Below are 13,586 nucleotides of genomic sequence, written 5' to 3'. Positions count from 1 at the left end.
ACTTGGGTTGATTACACTGATCAATAAATACTGAGTATTTTTTTTAACATCTTTAGTGGAGTATAATTTCTTTACATTGCTGTATAACAAAGTGATTCAGCTATACATATACGTATATCCCCATATCCCCTCCCTCTTAGGTCTCCCTCCCACCCTCCCTATCCCACAGCTCTAGGTGGTCACAAAGCTCCAAGCTGATCTCCCTGTGCTATGCAGCTGCTTCTCACTAGCTATCTATTTTATATTTGGTAGTGTACAGATGTCCATGCCACTCCTTCACTTTCTCCCAGCTTACCCTTCCCCCTCCCTGTGTCCTCAAGTCCATTTTCTACGACTGCATCTTTATTCCTGTTCTGCCCCTAGGTTCTTCAGAATCATTTTTTTTTTTAGATTCCATATATGTGTGTTAGCATACGGTATTTGTTTTTCTCTTTCTGACTTACTTCACTCTGTATGACAGACGCTAGGTGCATCCACCTCACTACAAAAAACCAAATTTCATTCCTTTTCATGGCTGAGTAATATTCTATTGTATATATGTACCACATCTTCTTTATCAATTCATCTGTCGATGGACACTTAGGTTGTTTCAATATCCTGGGTATTGTAAATACAGCTGCAATGAACATTGTGGTATATGACTCTTTTTAAATTATGGTTTTCTCAGGGTATATGCCCAGCAGTGGGATTGCTGGGTCATATGGTAGTTCTATTTTTAGTTTTTTAAGGAACCTCCATAATGTTCTCCATAGTGGCTCTATCAATTCACATTCCCACCAACAGTGCAAGAAAGTTCCATTTTCTCCACACCCTTTCACACATTTATAGTTTCTAGATTGTTTGATCATGGCCATTCTGACCAGGATAAGGTGATACCTCATTGTAGTTTAGATTTGCATTTCTCTAATGATTAGTTATGTTGAGCATCCATTCATGTGTTTGTTGGGAATCTGTATATCTTCTTTGGAGAAATGTCTATTTAGATCTTTGGCCCATTTTTGGATTAGGTTGTTTGTTTTTATGATATTGAGCTGCATGAGCTGCTTGTATATTTTGGACATTAATCCTTTGTCAGTTGCTTCATGTGCAAATATATTCTCCCATTCTGAGGGTTGTCTTTTCGTCTTGTTTATGGTTTTCTTTGCTGTGCAAAAGCTTTTAAGCTTCATTAGGTCCCATTTTTTTATTTTTGTTTTTATTTCCCTTTCTCTAGGAGGTGGGTCAAAAAGGATCTTGCTGTGATTAATGTCATAGAGTGTTCTATGTTTTCCTCTAAGAGTTTGATAGTGTCTGGCCCTACATTCAGGTCTTTAATCCATTTTGAGTTTATTTTTGTGTATGGTGTTAGGGAGTGTTCTAACTTCATTCTTTCACATGTAGCTGTCCAGTTTTCCCAGCACCACTTATTGAAGAGGCTGTCTTTTCTGAATTGTATATTCCTGCCTCCTTTATGAAAAATAATGTGACCATATGTGCGTGGGTTTATCTCTGGGCTTTCTATCCTATTCCATTGATCTATATTTCTGTTTTTGTGCCAGTACCATACTGTCTTGATTACTGTAGCTTTGTAGTAGAGTCTGAAGTCTAGGAGCTTGATTCCTCCAGCTCCATTTTTCTTTCTCAAGATTGCTTTCGCTATTCAGGGTCTTTTGTGTTTCCATGCAAATTGTGAAATTTTTTGTTCTGGTTCTGTGAAAAATGCCAGTGGTAGTTTGAGAGGGATTGCATTGAACCTGTAGATGGCTTTGGGTAGTACAGTCATTTTCACAATGCTATTTCTTCCAATCCAAGAACATGATATATCTTGCCATCTGTTCATATCATCTTTAATTTCTTTCATCAGTATCTTATAGTTTTTGGCATACAGGTCTTTTGCCTCCTTAGGTAGGTTTAATCCTAGGTATTTTATTCGTTTTTGTTGCAATGGTAAATGGGAGTGTTTCCTTAATTTCTCTTTCAGATTTTTCATCATTAGTGTATAGGAATGCAGGAGATTTCTGTGCATTAATTTTGTATTCTGCAACTGTACCAAATTCATTGATTACCTCTAGTAGTTTTCTCGTACAGTCTTTAGGATTCCCTATGTATACTATCATGTCATCTGCAAACAGTGACACCTTTACTTCTTCTTTTATGATTTGGATTCCTTTTATTTATTTTTCTTCTCTGATTTAGCTGTGGCTAAAACCTCCAAAACTATGTTGAATAATAGTGGTGAGTGTCGACAAGCTTGTCTTGTTCCTGATCTTAGTGGAAAGGCTTTCAGTTTTTCACAATTAAGAATGATGTTGGCTGTGAGTTTGTCATATATGGCCTTTATTATGTTGAGGTAAGTTCCCTCTAAGCCTACTTTCTGGAGAGTTTTTATCATAAATCGGTGTTGAATTTTGTCAAAAGTTTTTTCTGCATCTATTGAGATGATCATATGGTTTTTCTCCTTCAATTTGTTAATATGGTGTATCACATTGATTGATTTGCATGTATTGAAGAATCCTTGCATCCCTAGGATAAACCCCACTTGATCATGGTGTATGATCCTTCTAATGTGCTGTTGGATTCTGTTTGCTAGTATTTTGTTGAGGACTTTTGCATGTATGTTCATCAGTGATATTGGCCTGAAGTTTTCTTTCTTTGTGACATATTTGTCTGGTTTTGGTATCAGGGTGATGGTGGCCTTGTAGAATGAGTTTGGGAATGTTACTCCCTCTGCTATATTATGGAGGAGTTTGAGAAGGATAGGTGTTAGCTCTTCTCTAAGTGTTTGAGAGAATTCGCCCGTGAAGCCATTTGGTCCTGGGCTTTTGTTTTTTGGAAGATTTTTAATCACAGTCTCAGTTTCAGTGCTTGTGATTGGTATGTTTATATTTTCTATTTCTTCCTGGTTCAGTCTTGGAAGGTTGTGCTTTTCTAAGAATTTGTCCATTTTTTCCAGATTGTCCATTTTATTGGCATATTGTTGCTTGTAGCAATTTCTCATGATCCTTTGTAATTCTGCAGTGTCAGTTGTTGCTTCTCCTTTTTCATTTCCAATTCTATTGATTTAAATCTTCTCCCTTTTTTTCTTGATGAGTCTGACTAATGGTTTATCAATTTTGTTTATCTTCTTAAAGAACCACTTTTTAGTTTTATTAATCTTTGCTATTGTTTCCTTCATTTCTTTTTCATTTATTTCTGATCTGATCTTTATGATTTCTTTCCTTCTGCTAACTTTTTGGTTTTTTTGTTCTTCTTTCTCTAATTGTTTTAGGTGTAAGGTTAGGTTATTTATTTGAGATATTTCTTGTTTCTTGATGCAGGATTGTATTGCTATAAATTTCCCTCTTAGAACTGCTTTTGCTGCATCCCATAAGTTTTAGTTCATCATGTTTTCATTGTCATTTGTTTCTAGGTGTTTTTTGATTTCCTCTTTGATTTCTTCAGTGATCCCTTGGTTATTAAGTAGTGTATTGTGTAACCTCCAAATTTTTATATTTTTTTACAGATTTTTTCCTGTAATTGATGTCTAGTCTCATAGCATTGTGGTCAGAAAAGATACTTGATACGATTTTATTTTTCTTAAATTTACCAAGGCTTGATTTGTGCCCCAAGATATAATCTATCCTGGAGAATGTTCCATGAGCACTTGAGAAGAATGTGTATTCTGTTGTTTTTGGATGGAATGTCTTATAAATATCAATTAAGTCCATCTTGTTTAATGTATCATTTAAAGCTTGTATTTCCTTTTTATTTTCATTTTGGATGATCTGTCTATTGGTGAAAGTGAGGTGTTAAACTCCCTTATGATTCTGTTACTGTTGATTTCCCCTTTTTATGGCTGTTAGCATTTACCTTATGTATTGAGGTGCTCCTATGTTGGGTGCATAAATATTTACAATTGTTATATCTTCTTCTTGGATTGATCCCTTGATCATTATGTAGTGTCCTTCTTTGTCTCTTGTAAGAGTCTTTATTTTTAAGTCTATTTTGTCTGTTATGAGAATTGCTACGCCAGCTTTCTTTTGATTTCCATTTGTATGGAATATCTTTTTCTATTCCCTCACTTTCAGTCTGTATGTGTCCCTAGGTCTGAAGTGAGTCTCTTATAAGCAGCATATACATGGGTCTTGTTTTTATATCCATTCAACCAGTCTATGTCTTTTGGTTGGAGCATTTAACCCATTTACATTTAAGGTAATTATCCATATATATGTTCCTATTTCCATTTTCTTAATTGTTTTGGGTTTTTTATTGTAGGTGTTTTCCTTCTTTTTTTTTTTTTCCTGCCTAGAGAAGCTCCTTTAGCATTTGTTGTAAAGCTGGTTTGGTGGTGCTGAATTCTCTTAACTTTGCTTGTCTGTAAAGGTTTTAATTTCTCTGTCAAATCTGAATGAGATCCTTGCTGGGTAGAGTAACCTTAGTTATAGGTTTTGCCCTTTCATCACTTTAAATATGTCCTGCCACTCCCTTCTGGCTTGCAGAGTTTCTGCTGAAAGATCAGCTGTTAACCTTATGGGGATTCCCTTGTATCTTATTTGTTGTTTTTCCCTTGCTGCTTTTAATATTTTTCTTTGAATTTAATTTTTGATAGCTTGATTAATATGTGTCTTGGTGTGTTTCTCCTTGAATTTATCCTGTATGGGACTTTCTGCACTTCCTGGACTTGATTGACTATTTCCTTTCCCATATTAGGGAAATTTTCAACTATAGTTTCTTCAAATATTTTCTCAGTCCCTTTCTTTTTCTCTTCTTCTTCTGTGGCCCCTATAATTTGAATGTTGGTGTGTTTAATGTTGTCCCAGAAGTCTCTGAGACTGTCCTCAATTCTTTTCATTCTTTTTTTTTCAATCTGCTCTATGTTAATTATTTCCACTATTTTGTCTTCCAGGTCACTTATCCATTCTTCTGCCTCAGTTATTCTTTTACTGATTCCCTCTAGAGAATTTTTAATTTCATTTTTTCTGTTGTTCTTCTTTGTTTGCCCTTTAGTTCTTCTAGGTCCTTGTTAAATGTTTCTTGTATTTTCTCCATTCTATTTCCATGATTTTGCATGTCTTTAGTATCAGTACTCTGAATTCTTTTTTCATGTAGACTGCTTATTTCCTCTTCATTTGTTTGGCCTGGTGAGTTTTTACTTTGATCCTTCATCTGTTGCATATTGGAAGATAATTGCTGTTTACTATATAGAGTACTCAATGTGGATGAACAGTGAAAACAGAGCCCACAGTGACTGGAGCAGGCCCCTCCGCTGGGGACCCCACCCCTACCCCGTGGACCAGGCTGGCAACCTCTACCTCTCCCTGGATCCCCGAGCCTTTTGCATAATGCTGAATTGGGGGGAGCTGCAGGCAGTGAAATCCCTTGACTCAAAGCAAAGGCTTGGATGAGCACTGGGAGTGTGGCGGTGGTGGAGGGGTTGGTCTGTCCCCTCTAGGCTAGGCGGGGGAGTAGCAAAAGTGGAGGAAACCAGGAGCTAGGGAGATGGTGTCTATTTTTGTTTTCTGAAAAGGGATGCACAGGGGCCTGCAGGCAGTCAGGCAGCAGCTGAGGTGGGTCGTGCGCTGACATCTTTCTCATCACCTGGCTTGGCGGCTTCCAGCAAGGGGTCCCCGAGACTCGTCTCCTCCACCTCCTTGGCCTCGTTGGACTTGGAGTTGTGGACCCAGAGGCCGGAGTTGATGCAGTGATGCATGTGGTACTTCACATCAGTGGGGTCCATCTTGCTGATGGCATCTTGTAGAATCTGCACATCATTCACCTCAAAGCATTTCTGGAGCTCCTCAGGGAGGGACTCATATACTTCAACAGGGTCCAGGCTGCTCGGCCAAGCTGCTGCTTGCACTCCTCCTCCTCGTACTCTCTCATGACCTTCTTGATGCGCAGCTTGGCCCGGCCCTGCATGCAGCCTTTGAAGGCCTACAGCTCGTCATTGAAGCCCTGCATGTACTGACGGTCGGCAGTCTTGATCTTGGTGAAGAACTGCCGGAAGCAGGCATGGGGGTCCACCTTCAGGCTCTTGGCCTGCTCCAGGATGAACTTCATGACAATGATCTGGTGGGCCACGTGCTCCATCAGTGCACATTTCTCCTCCACCTCTAGGTCAAGGCCCAAATGACCAGGTAGTTGGCAGTCTCCTTGCACACCAGGTGGACGTTGTCCGACAGGTACTTCTGGCTGTCGTCCCAGCAGCGGAGCATGCCGAAGTACTTGATCTGTTTCTCATACTTTTCCATGAAGGTTTTGTGTTTCTGCTCCCTCACCTCCTCCAACTCCACCTCCACCTGCTCAGGCTTTGTATTGACCATGCTCTTGCTGAAGCCATTCTTGCTGAGCGTGTCCACATTCCAGGGCATGTTCTTCTCCTTCTTGCGCATCTCCTTTAGCTTCTGCTATCAGCTTCACTCCTCCTGGTGCAGCTGCTGTGCCTCATCCTACAGCCGTTCCAGCTCGGCCCTGCTGCCCTTGCCCTCAGCCACCTCCAGCTCCTTCAGCTTCTGCTGGCACTCGGACACCTGTCTTCTCATTTTGCTTAACTTACTGTGTTTGGGGTCTCCTTTTTGCCAGCTGCAGGTTCGTAGTTCCCATTGTTTTTGGTGTCTGCCCCCAGTGGGTAAGGTTGGTTCAATGGGTTGTGTAGGCTTCCTGGTTGAGGGGACTGGTGCCTGTGTTCTGGTGGATGAGGCTGGATCTTGTCTTTCTGGTGGGCAGGACCATTTCCAGTGGTGTACTTTGGGGTGTCTGTGACCTTATTATGATTTTAGACACCCACTCTGCTAATGGGTGAGGATGTGTTCCTGTCTTGCTAGTTGTTTGGTATGGGGTGTCCAGCACGGGAGCTTGCTGGTCATTGAGTGGAGCTGGGTCTTAGCATTGAGATGGAGATCTCTGGGAGAGCTCTCGCCAATTGATATTACGTAGGGCCAGGTTGGCTCTGGTGGCCTAACATCCTGAATTCGGCTCTCCCACTTCAGAAGCTCAGGCCTGACACCCGGCCGGAGCATCAAGACCCTGTCAGCCACATGGCCACGTATGTAGGGAGTTTCTTGCCTTTTGGGAAGTCTGAGGTCTTCTGCCAGTGTTCAGTAGGTGTTCTGTAAGAGTTGTTCCACATGTAGATGTATTTTTTATGTATTTTTGGGGAGGAAGGTGATCTCCACGTCTCACTCCTCCATCATCTTGAAGGTCCTCCCCTGTCACCCTCAAACTCCAGGGTCAGTGAGAAAAGCAGTGAGCAATGAAGGGCTCAGAGTGGCTACTGCCAATACTGAGTATTATTATCATAAGTCCTAAACTTTTCATACCTTTTGTAGACACTATACATTTGGAAAACATGGTCATAAATGAAGAGCAGAGAATTCATGGAAGTTTCCTACAGAAAACAGGCACTGAGGACGTGAGGGCAATCTGGCCACAACAGCTGTCTCCCCTTTAATGGCCAAGGGTGATTTGGCTGATCTGAATATATATACATATATATTAGATAGCATGTAAGCTTTTTTGTTTCTTTTACCAGAGAAAGCAGTTTTGAAAAGAAACCAAGAAACTGGTAAAAAAGATAGTCAAAGGTGGTTCCTCTTTTATGTGCTTACTCTCCACGGCCTGCTTGTCCATCCATCTACAACCCCCGGCATGAGAATGCAAACAGACATTCCACTGAAGGGATTTCAAGGAAGGGAAGCAGTAACACACAGAAATGTTATTGAGTATGATGTTTGTAGGGGTGGTGGGAGAGTTTCTGTTGTTAAAGAACTCTGCCCCTGGCCCTAGGCACTCTGCCTGTTTAGGTGCAGGTGGACAGCTTGCACTCTCACTCTCATAGTTTCTGCCTTGCAAGGCTTCCTCTCCTCATTCCCTGACCTCCTTTCTCCTTGTTGCTCTCTCTTGTCTGCCACGAGGATTATAGACATGGTCACCCAGTACCACCTGGAGCCATCAATCTTTCAGTCAGGCAAAAGATTTTCCCAGAGTCAGATGATACAAAACTTACATAAAATCACATGTTTCTACTTTGCTTTTCTATATGGCAAGCTTTTCCATTCATTAAAAATAAATCGTGGGAATGTAAATTGATACAACCACTATGGAGAACAGTATGGAGGTTCCTTAAAAAACTAAAAATAGAACTACCATACGACCCAGCAATCCCACTACTGGGCATATACCCTGAGAAAACTATAATTCAAAAAGAGTCATGTATCACAATGTTCATTGCAGCACTATTTACAATAGCCAGGACATGGAATCAACCTAAGTGTCCATTGACAGATGAATGGATAAAGAAGATGTGGCACATATATACAATGGAATATTATTCAGCCATAAAAAGCAAACAAAATTAAGTTATTTGTAGTGAGGTGGATGGACCTAGAGTCTGTCATACAAAGTGAAGTAAGTCAGAAAGAGAAAAACAAATACCGCATGTTAACACATATATATGGAATCTAAAAAAAAATGGTACTGATGAACCTAGTGGCAGGGCAGGAATAAAGATGTAGACATAGAGAATGGACTTGAGAACACGGGGAAGAGGGTAGGGTAAGCTGGGACGAAGTGAGAGAGTGCCATTGACATACATACACTACCAAATGTAAAATGGCTAGTGGGAAGCATCCGCATAGCACAGGGAGATCAGCTCGGTGCTTTGTGACCACCTAGAGGGGTGGGATAGGGAGGGTGGGAGAGAGGGAGACAGAAGAGGGAAGAGATATGGGGACATATGTATATGTATAACTGATTCACTTTGTTATAAAGCAGAAACTAACACACCATTGTAAAGCAATTATACTCCAATAAAGGTGTTGTACTCCAATAAAGGTGTTTAAAAAAAGATATGTGGATCGTCCCCTCAGGACCTCAACTGGTAAACACTGTCTGCACATTTACATCACGTTCTCATTTTACAGTAGATAATAAAAATAAAGCTAGCTGTTTCCAGCCCTGCTCTGATCCTCTGTGAGAAATAGAAACTGTCAGAGATGAAACAGTAACACATAAGCAACCCTGGCATCTTTCAGCCCCTTATAGGAAATTCTGAGGTATGGAAAGAAAACAACTGCAAAATCAATGGTCCAGTTCGTATTTTAAATAACGAAGAAGACTGAAGTAGACTCTTCCAGATCATCACCCTATCATATCTAAACTACCCAGGCGTGTCCCCACACAAATCTCTGGCTAAATCTGCAAGGGGCAGTACCGTCTCCTCGAAGACTCCCACCACTCGATCCAGAAAGCCTAGATTTATACCAGAGGGAAAAAGTTAATTAAGGGATTAAAATAAAATTCATTCATGCCTATTGAATTAAATGTGGATACCAGGTCCTATTGAAAGAAGAGCCCTTCTCTGTTATCTTTGCAGGATGCATTGTTAAGAGACATCTGGAGATGCACGCAAATAAGGCATTGACCTCTTTGGGATGCAGCAGCATTCAGGTTAGTGACACGGATGAAGTGACCAAAAGATGTGAGGTCTGTGGCGTATTTCAATAGGAAGAAGGGAAAATATATCAGAAAACAAACCCATAAAGAGGCACTTAACACAGTCCCCAAGATATATGATCTGTTAACAGAAGAACAGACCTTTAAAAACTGTCCTAGATATGGTTTGGAGTATTCTCAGCCTAGTTTTGGCAAATTCTGTGTACAAAATTGCATAGGAAGTCATTAAAAAAAAAGAATCATGCTTGGGTCCCACCCTCAGATACTGTGATTTAATTGGAATGGGGTATAGCCTGGACATTACGATTTTTAAAAAGTTTCCCAAATGATTCTAATGTGCAGTAAGGTTCAAGCACCAGTGGAAATCACTATATTAGACCATACAGGGTTTTGTTTCTATTCAACCAACATAGCATTTACCAACCCATTCTATAATTCTATTTTCATTAAAAGCAAAAATTAAAATCACTTATCAATTAAATATAGTGGAATGGGAACATGCAGTGTAGAAGACCTGGGCCCGCAGCTCTGCCAGTGTATTTACACAGGCTTAAAGTCCCCAGATTTGTCTGGATCTGGGCTTCATCAGCTATAACATGAAAAGAAGATTCACGACCAACAGATTTGTTCTCCTAGCACTGTGAAGTATTGTCTTATTTAAACTACACTCAGTTTTGTGACTGTTTACTGGTTATTACAGATGAGAAGATGACCTCAGAATATTCCAGCTCGCATAACTACTAAGTGTGAAAATGAGGGCTTGAAACCTGGCCTTGCTGCACCCAGGTGGGACAGTCAGATTCATCTCACTAACATCTTGATGCTCTCAAGAGGCCCCAAGAGCCTTAAAATTCTGTAGGACTATCAGCTACAAATATGATCAAAACTACCAGTTGCTCAAGGAATGTATCATACTGGGGTAAAGGATAGAAAGCAGTGGCACATTTTATTATTTTTCAAGAAGGATAAGTGTTAAACACTACCAAAAAAATTCTTCTTCTTAACGGGATTTAACATCTCCTTATACCCAAGGGCTTAAAAAATGCATGAGACCCAATTGCAGAATGTGATTCAGCAAGAAAAGCCACCAAATTAATAACAAAATCCAGGCCAAAAGAAATAAGAAGAGATAACAATCCTGAAAGATGCCCAAGATGAAAAGCTAGTGAGATCCACTAATGGGTAAAACTTATCTTCAATAAAAATTTCATAATTTTATATTTTCTGAAATACTGATATAAAACTAATTAATATAAGAGAAAAATTTTCTTAGAGAAATTTAATTAATATAAGAGAAACTAATTAATTATAATTAATTAATTATATTTAATTAATATAAGAGAAAAAATATATTAGAAAGATGACTAGAAAATAGGAGACCATGGGAATTATCTGAGCATCATAATAAACAGTTATAATATTTTCATTATACGTATTGGATAGATCATTTTTCTCAAAGGAAACACAAACCAAAATATTTGATCTAAGATCTGAGTATAAAAGGTTTTCAACAAAGCAAAGTAAAAAATAGATATACTTTTCATGCTGAATCTCATTTTAAGTAACTACCAACATCATTAAACACTTCTGCCTAATAATAAATTGTCAATTCCTTGTGAATCTTGTAGGGAACTGGTGAAACTTGTAGGAGGGCATAGAAAAATAAAGGGTACACTGGGAAATAATCATCAGGTAAATGCATTATTTCCCTTATGTCTAATGTATCTCACAGAAACTACTCAGACCTCTTCATGGCAATTCATTATTCATTCATTCACCTGACAAAAATTTACGGAGTTGGGGGGAGGAGCAAGATGGCAGAAGAGTAAGACGCAGAGATCACCTTCCTTCCCACAGATACAGTAGAAATACATCTACACGTGGAACTGCTCCTACAGAACACCCACTGAACGCTGGCAGAAGACGTCAGACCTCCCAAAAGGCAAGAAAATCCCCACGTACTTGGGTAGGGCAAAAGAAAAAAGAAATAACAGAGACAAAAGAATAGGGACAGGACATGCACCAGTGGGAGGGAGCCGTGAAGGAGGAAAGGTTTCCACACACTAGGAAGCACCTTCGCGGGCAGAGACTGCGGGTGGCAGAGGGGGGAAGCTTCAGAGCCACGGAGGAGAGCACAGCCACAGGGGTGTGGAGGGCAAAGCGGAGAGATTCCTGCACGGAGGATCAGTGCCGAGTAGCACTCACCAGCCCGAGAGGCTTGTCTGCTCACCCGCCGGGGCGGGTGGGGGCTGGGACCTGAGGCTCAGGCTTCGGTGCTAGCTGGGAGGGAGTCTGGGAAAAAGTCTGCAGCTGCCGAAGAGACAAGAGACTTTTTCTTGCCTCTTTGTTTCGCAGCGCACAAGGAGAGGGGATTCAGAGCGCCGCCTAAATGAACTCCAGAGATAGGCGCGAACCGTGGCTATCAATGCAGATCCCACAGCAATAGGGGCGCAGAGGGAAAAACGGAGAGATTCCCACACGGAGGCTCGGCGACGAGCAGCGCTCACCAGCCCGAGAGGCTTGTCTGCTCACCCGCCGGGGCGGGCGGGGGCTGGGAGCTGAGGCTCGGGCTTCGGTGCTAGCCGGGAGGGAGTCCGGGAAAAAGTCTGCAGCTGCCGAAGAGGCAAGATACTTTTTCTTGCCTCTTTGTTTCGCGGTGCGCAAGGAGAGGGGATTCAGAGCGCCGACTAAACGAACTCCAGAGACGGGTGTGAGCCGCGGCTAACAGCACGGACCCCAGAGACGGGCAGGAGACGCTAAGGCTGCTGCTGCCGCCACCAAGAAGTCTGTGTGCAAGCACAGGTCACTCTCCACACCGCCCCTCCCAGGACCCTGTGCATCTTACCACTGCCAGGGTCCCGTGATCCAGGGACAATTTCGCCAGGAGAACGCACAGCGCACCTCAGGCTGCTGCAACGTCATGCCCCTCTGCAGTCATGTGCCTCTGCAACCGCAGGCTCGGCCCGCATCCGTGCCCCTCCCTCCCACCCAGCCTGAGTGAGCCAGAACCCCCGAAGCAGCTGCTCCTTTAACCCCGTCCTGTCTGGGCGGGAAACAGACGTCCTCAGGCGACCTACATGCAGAGGGGTGTCCAAATCCAAAGCTGAACCCCAGGAGCTGTATGAACAAAGAAGAGAAAGAGAAATCTCACCCAGCAGCCTCAGAAGCAGCAGACTAAAGCTCCACAAACAACCTGATGTGCCTGCATCTGTTGAATACCTGAATAGACAACGAATCATCCCAAATTCAAGAGGTGGACTTTGGGAGCAAGATATATTAATTTTTCCCTTTTCCGTCCGTGTTTTCTTTTTTGTAAAAATTTTTTATACCTAATAAATGTTTTCTTAATAATTTTTTCCTTATTTTCTACTTTCAGAAATTGAAAAAATTTTTTAATAAGTTTTTTCATATTTTTTATTTTAAAAAATTAAAAAAAATTATTTCTTAATAAATTTTTTTCTTAATAATTTTTTTCTTATTTTTTACTATAAAAAATTAATAAATCTATTTTTAAAAATTAAAAAAAAATTTTTTCTGAATACATTTATTCTTAATAATTTTTTTTCTTACTTTTTATTATAATAGCTTATTTTATTTTATTTTATCCTCTTCCTTTCTTTCTTTCTATTTTTTTCTCCCTTTTATTCTGAGCCGTGTGGATGAAAGGCTCTTGGTGCTCCAGGCAGGCATCAGGGCTGTGCCTCTGAGGTGGGAGAGCCAACTTCAGGACACTGGTACACAAGAGACCTCCCAGCTCCACGTAATACCAAATGGCAAAAATCTCTCAGAGATCTCCATCTCAACATCAAGACCCAGCTTCACTCAACGACCAGCAAGCTACAGTGCTGGACACCCTATGCCAAACAACTAGCAAGACAGGAACACAGCCCCATCCATTAGCAGAGTGGCTGCCTAAAATCATAAAAAGGCCACAGACACCCCAAAACACATCACCAGACGTGGACGTGCCCAGCCGAAAGACAAGATCCAAACTCATCCACCAGAACACAGGCACTAGTCCCCTCCACCAGGAAGCCTACACAACCCACTGAACCAACCTAAGCCACTGAGGACAGACACCAAAAACAATGGGAACTACGAACCTGCAGCCTGTGAAAAGGAGACCCCAAACACAGTAAGATAAGCAAAATGAGAAGACAAAAAAACACACAGCA

At 41.2% G+C, this 13,586-nt stretch overlaps 1 long non-coding RNA gene and 1 pseudogene across 2 annotated transcripts in view; one reads left to right on the top strand and one right to left on the bottom strand.

Moving 5' to 3' along the window:
• LOC309661677 (hsp90 co-chaperone Cdc37 pseudogene) overlaps nucleotides 1-9,231 on the bottom strand; it is a 217,110-nt pseudogene extending 207,879 nt beyond the window's left edge. Inside the window, exon 1 of the transcript XR_014268381.1 lies at nucleotides 4,640-9,231. The product of XR_014268381.1 is annotated as a hsp90 co-chaperone Cdc37 pseudogene (transcript). The remainder of the gene's footprint in view (nucleotides 1-4,639) is intronic.
• Nucleotides 1-13,586, top strand: part of LOC309661688 — a 461,825-nt gene that overhangs the window by 390,890 nt on the left and 57,349 nt on the right. The window lies entirely within an intron of this gene.

The sequence above is a fragment of the Balaenoptera physalus genome (genome assembly GCF_965194825.1).
Source record: "Balaenoptera physalus genome assembly, chromosome: 5".
NCBI classification, from domain to species: domain Eukaryota; kingdom Metazoa; phylum Chordata; class Mammalia; order Artiodactyla; family Balaenopteridae; genus Balaenoptera; species Balaenoptera physalus.
This window is presented reverse-complemented; position numbering and strand designations above follow the sequence as displayed.